We start from the raw sequence: 7006 nt of genomic DNA, 5'->3' as shown, positions 1-7006 counted from the left end.
CTGCCTCACAGGGTTACTTGAATTCTACGACCAGGCAACAAAAATAAGGCAAGAAAGAGAAGGGTGGGCACACTGCATATTTTTGCATTGTCAGAAAGCCTTTGATACAGTGCCACACAAGAGGCTAGTGAAAAAGCTGGAGATGCAGGCTGGAGTGAAAGGGAAGGTACTCCATTGGATACAGGAGTTCCTAAGCAACAGGAGACAACGAGTCAGTGTGAGGGGTGAGGTCTCAGATTGGCGAGACGTTACGAGTGGAGTCCCACAGGGTTCAGTCCTTGGACCTATACTGTTTCTGATATATATAAATGTTTTCCCAGAGGGTATAGAATCGTTTCTCTCAATGTTTGCCGATGATGCAAAAATTATGATTGAAACTGAGGACGATAGTAGGAGGCTACAAGATGACCTAGACAGACTGAGTGAATCGTCCAACAAATGTCTGTTGAAGTTTAACCCGAGTAAATGCAAAGTAATGAAACTAAGCAGTGGAAACAGGAGGCCAGACTCAGGATACAGAATAGGAGATGAAGTACTTAATGAAACGGACAGAGAGAAAGGTCTAGGAGTTGATATCACACAAAACCTGTCTCCTGAAGCCCACATAAAAAGAATAACGTCTGCGGCTAACATCAGAACAGCATTCAGGAACCTGTGTAAGGAATCATTCAGAATCTTGTACACCACATATGTAAGACCAATCCTGGAGTATGCGGCCTCTGCATGGAGCCCGTACCTTGTCAAGCACAAGACGAAGCTGGAAAAAGTCCAAAGGTATGGCACTAGACTAGTCCCAGAACTAAGAGGCATGAGTTACGAGGAAAGTCTGCGGGAAATGCACCTTACGACACTGGAAGACAGAAGAGTAAGGGGCGACATGATCACAACCTACAAAATCCTCAGGGGAATCGACCGGGTAAACAAGGATGAACTATTTAACACTGGAGGGACGCGAACGAGGAGACACAGGTGGAAGCTGAGAACCCAAAGTAGCCACAGAGACATTAGAAAGAACTTTTTCAGTGTCAGAGTAGTTAGTAAATGGAATGCACTAGGAAGTGATGTGGTGGAGGCTGACTCCATACACAGTTTCAAATATAGATATGATGGAACCCAGTAGGCTCAGGAATCTGTACACCTGTTGATTGACGGTTGAGAGGCGGGACCAAAGAACCAAAGCTCAACCCCCGCAAGCACAATTAGGTGAGTACACACACACACACACACAAACACACTCACACACACACACACACACACACACACACACACACACACACACACACACACACACACACACACACACACACACACACACACACACATACATACACACACACACACACACACACACACACACACACACACACACACACACACACACACACACACACACACACACACTCACACACACACACACACACTTAACTATAGTCCTGTATCACTGACAAGCATCCCCTGTAAAATACTTAAAAGAATAATTAGTCTAAGACTGGTTGCACACCTAGAGAACATTAGGTTTGTCAACAAACATCTACATGGATTCTGGAAAGAGAAATCTTGCCTAACAAACCTTTTGGAATTCTATGATAAAATAACGAAGATGAGACAGGACAGAGAAGGTTGGATAGACTGCATATTTCTGTACTGCCAAAAAGCCTTTGATAACGTGCCGCACATGAGACTGCTGTTCAAACCCGAGAGGAAGGCGGGGGTGTGAGGAAAGGCCCTAGCATGGATAAGGAACTACCTAAATGGAAGGAGCCAAAGAGTTACGGTAAGGGCCGAGAAGTAGGACTGGCGAACAGTAACGAGTGGATTACCTCAAGGATCGGTGCTGGGACCAATTCTATTTCTAATTTACGTTAAGGACATGTTTACAGGAGTAGAGTCCTACATGTCGATGTTCGCGGATGACGCAAAGTTGATGAGAAGAGTTGTGACAGATGAGGACTGTAGGATCTTCCAAGAGGACTTGAACAGGTTGCAGAGATGGTCAGATAAATGGCTACTGGAGTTCAACACGAGCAAATGTAAAGTTATGGAAATGGGAATATGTGATAGGAGACCAAAGGGGCAGTACACAATGAAGGGGAACTGCCGACCTGTGACGACGCGAGAAAGAGACCTGGGGGTGGACGTAACATCTAATCTATCTCCTGAGGCATATTTAAATTGGATAACGACAGCAGCATACTCGACACTGGCAAAAGTTAGAACATCATTTAGAAACCTAAGTAAGGAGGCATTTAGGGCTCTTTACACTGCCTACGGGAGGCCAGTCTTAGAGTATGCCGCCTCATCATGGAGACATACTGAAGAAACTGAAGAAACTGGCCCCATTTGAAGAAGCATATAAGGAAACTGGAAAAGGATCAGAAGTTTGCCACGAGACTCGTCCCAGCGTTACGAGGGATGGGGTATGAAGAGCACCTGAAGGAACTGAGCCTTACGACACTAGAAAAGAGAAGGGAGAGGGGGGGTATATGATAGGAACGTATAAAATACTCAGGGGAAATGACAGAGTGGACATAGACGAAATGTTCACACGGAATAGTAACAGAACGAGAGGACGTGAGTGGAAGCTGGAAACTCAGATGAGCCACAGACATGTTAAGAAGTTTTCTTTTAGCGTGAGAGTAGTAGAAAAATGGAATGCACTTAAGGAGCAGGTTGTGGAAGCAAATTCTATTCATAATTTTAAGTCTAGGTAGGATAGAAAAATAGGACCGGGGTCGTTGCTGTAAACAACCGACTACTCGAAATGTGGGCTCCAAGTGTCAATGCTCGATCCTGCAGACAGAAATAGGTGAGTACAAATAGGTAAGTACACACACACTCACACACACACACACACACACACACACACACACACACACACACACACACACACACACACACACACACACACACACACACACACACACACACACACACACACACACACACACACACACACACACACACACACACACACACACTCACACACACACACACACTTACTCACCATAAAAGATTGATGCATAAGCTGGAGAAACAGGCAGGAGTAACTGGTAGGGCGCTCCAATGGATAAGGGAGTATGTTGACCAGACCACACACTAGAAATTGAAGGGACGACGACGTTTCGACAAACTAACACACTTCGTAGCAATCTAGTTCACACTGCTCCTCCTACTTCTAATGCTGCTGGTGTCTACTCTATTTCCTGTTCATCTTGTCCTCTCCAATACTTTGGCGAAACTGGCCGTACACTGAATGACAGACTTAAAGAACACAAGAGAAGTGTTAAGTCTGCAGACACTAACAATGCTCTCTTCTGCCATGTGAGGGATTCTAATCATCCCATTGATTGGTCTTCCTCCAAAATAATCTTTCCTGCCTCTACTCTACACAGACGCCGTCTTGTAGAATCGGCTCTTATAAACAATGTACCCAACATGAACTTGAGTCCTGGCTTTGTTGCTGTGGACTCTTCCCTTTCACAGTATATACTCAAATGCTCTAATCTTTCTAACAAACGTGACTTAACATAAGCTTTCCCCCTTCCATTTCTTTCTTTCTCTTTCCTTTTCTTTCTCTCTTCTCCCTTTTTCTGTTCATTGTCTTCTCCTACGCTCCCTTGCTATCCTCTTCTTTTTCCTATTACTTCTCCTTCGGTGGTTATAATAGGAGCTGCCTCGTATGGGCCAATAGGCCTGCTGCAGTTTCCATTACTACTATCCCCTACACCTGACTTTCCTCCTCAGCTCTCTCTTGCCTATTTATTGCCTGTCCCTACCTCCTCATCACAATCGACTTGAGAATGGTCCAGGACGGACCGAAACGTCGTCGTCCCTTCAATTTCTAGTGCGTGGTCTGGTCAACATACTTCAGCCACGTTATTGTGACTCATCGCCTGCGATAAGGGAGTACCTAAGCAATAGGAAGCAGATAGTTACAGTGAAGGGTGAGACCTCAGAATGGCGTGAAGTCACTAGTGGAGTCCCACAGGGCCCTGTACTCGGACCTATCCTCTTTCTGATATTCGTAAATGATCTCCCTGAGGGTATAGACTCATTCCTCTCAATGTTTGCTTACGACGTCAAAATTATGAGAAGGATTATGACAGAAGAGGACAGCTTGAGGCTTCAGGAGGACCTGGACAAGCTGCAGGAACGGTTGAACAAATGGCTGTTAGAGTTTAACCCAAGCAAGTGTAATGTAATGAAGATAGGTGTAGAAAGCAGGAGACCAGATACAAGGTATCATTTGGGAGATGAAATACTTCAAGAGTCAGAGAGAGAAAAAGACCTGGGGGTTGATATCACGCCAGACCTGTCCCCTGAAGCTCATATCAAGAGTATAACACCAGCAGCATATGCCAGGTTGGCTAACATAAGAACGGCCTTTAGAAACTTGTGTAAGGAATCTTTCAGAACATTATATACCACATATGTCAGACCAATCCTGGAGTATACGGCTCCAGCATGGAGCCCATATCTAGTCAAGCATAAGACCAAACTGGAAAAGGTTCAAAGGTTTGCCACCAGACTAGTACCCGAGCTGAGAGGTATGAGCTACGAGGAGAGACTACGGGAATTAAACCTCACTTCGTTGGAAGACAGAAAAGTTAGGCGGGACATGATCACCACATTCAAGATTCTCAAGAGAATCGACAGGGTTGATAAAGACAGGCTATTTAACACAAGGAGCACACGCACTAGGGGACACAGGTGGAAATTGAGTGCCCAAATGAGCCACAGAGATATTAGAAAGATTTAGTGTCAGAGTGGTTGACAAATGGAATGCATTAAAAAGTAATGTGGTGGAGGCTGACTCCATACACAGTTTCAAGTGTAGATATGATAGAGCCCAATAGGCTCAGGAACCTGTACACTTGTTGATTGACGGTTGAGAGGCGGGACCAAAGAGCCAGAGCTCAACCCCCCTGCAAGCACAACTAGGTGACTACAACTAGGTGAGTACACACACGCGAGCGCGCGCACACACACACACACACACACATACAAGAAAGGGGATAGACAGGAGGCACTGAACTACAGGCCAGTGTCCCTAACCTGGATACCATGCAAGCTGATGGAGAAGATTGTGTGAAAAAAACTAGTGGAGCTTCCGGAGCGAAGGAACTTTGTAACACAGCATCAACATGGGTTCAGGGATGGCAGGTCCTGCCTCACAGGGTTACTTGAATTCTACGACCAGGCAACAAAAATAAGGCAAGAAAGAGAAAGGTGGGCAGACTGCATATTTTTGGATTGTCAGAAAGCCTTTGATACAGTCAAAGAGGCTAGTGCGAAAGTTGGAGATGCAGGCTGGAGTGAAAGGGTAGGTACTCCGGTGGATAGAGGAGTACCTAAGCAACAGGAGATAACGAGTCTGTATGAGGGGTGAGGTCTCAGATTGGCGAGACGTTACAAGTGGAGTCCCGCATGGGTCAGTCCTTGGACCTATACTGTTTCTGGTATATGTAAATGATCTCCCAGAGGGTATATATTCGTTCCTCTCAATGTTTGCCGACGATGAAAAAATTATGAGGAGGATTGAAACAGAGGATGATAGTAGGAGGCTACAAGATGACCTAGATAGACTGAGTGAATGGTCCGACAAATGGCTGTTGAAGTTCAACCCGAGTAAATGCAAAGTAACGAAACTAGGCAGTGGAAGCAGGAGGCCAGGCACAGGATACAGAATAGGAGATGAAGTACTTAATGAAACGGACAGAGAGAAAGATCTAGGAGTTGATATCACGCCAGACCTGTCCCCTGAAGCTCATATCAAGAGTATAACACCAGCAGCATATGCCAGGTTGGCTAACATAAGAACGGCCTTTAGAAACTTGTGTAAGGAATCTTTCAGAACATTATATACCACATATGTCTGACCAATCCTGGAGTATACGGCTCCAGCATGGAGCCCATATCTAGTCAAGCATAAGACCAAACTGGAAAAGGTTCAAAGGTTTGCCACCAGACTAGTACCCGAGCTGAGAGGTATGAGCTACGAGGAGAGACTACGGGAATTAAACCTCACTTCGTTGGAAGACAGAAAAGTTAGACGGGACATGATCACCACATTCAAGATTCTCAAGAGAATCGACAGGGTTGATAAAGACAGGCTATTTAACACAAGGAGCACACGCACTAGGGGACACAGGTGGAAATTGAGTGCCCAAATGAGCCACAGAGATATTAGAAAGAACTTTTTTAGTGTCAGAGTGGTTGACAAATGGAATGCATTAAAAAGTAATGTGGTGGAGGCTGACTCCATACACAGTTTCAAGTGTAGATATGATAGAGCCCAATAGGCTCAGGAACCTGTACACCTGTTGATTGACGGTTGAGAGGCGGGACCAAAGAGCCAGAGCTCAACCCCCTGCAAGCACAACTAGGTGAGTACACACACGCGAGCGCGAGCGCACACACACACACACACACACACACACATACAAGAAAGGGGATAGACAGGAGGCACTGAACTACAGGCCAGTGTCCCTAACCTGGTTACCATGCAAGCTGATGGAGAAGATTGTGTGAAAAAAACTAGTGGAGCTTCCGGAGCGAAGGAACTTTGTAACACAGCATCAACATGGGTTCAGGGATGGCCGGTCCTGCCTCACAGGGTTACTTGAATTCTACGACCAGGCAACAAAAATAAGGCAAGAAAGAGAAGGGTGGGCAGACTGCATATTTTTGGATTGTCAGAAAGCCTTTGATACAGTCAAAGAGGCTAGTGCGAAAGTTGGAGATACAGGCTGGAGTGAAAGGGTAGGTACTCCGGTGGATAGAGGAGTACCTAAGCAACAGGAGATAACGAGTCTGTATGAGGGGTGAGGTCTCAGATTGGCGAGACGTTACAAGTGGAGTCCCGCATGGGTCAGTCCTTGGACCTATACTGTTTCTGGTATATGTAAATGATCTCCCAGAGGGTATATATTCGTTCCTCTCAATGTTTGCCGACGATGAAAAAATTATGAGGAGGATTGAAACATAGGATGATAGTAGGAGGCTA

The sequence above is a fragment of the Procambarus clarkii genome, chromosome 74 (genome assembly GCF_040958095.1).
Source record: "Procambarus clarkii isolate CNS0578487 chromosome 74, FALCON_Pclarkii_2.0, whole genome shotgun sequence".
NCBI classification, from domain to species: domain Eukaryota; kingdom Metazoa; phylum Arthropoda; class Malacostraca; order Decapoda; family Cambaridae; genus Procambarus; species Procambarus clarkii.
Note: the sequence above shows the minus strand (reverse complement) of the source record.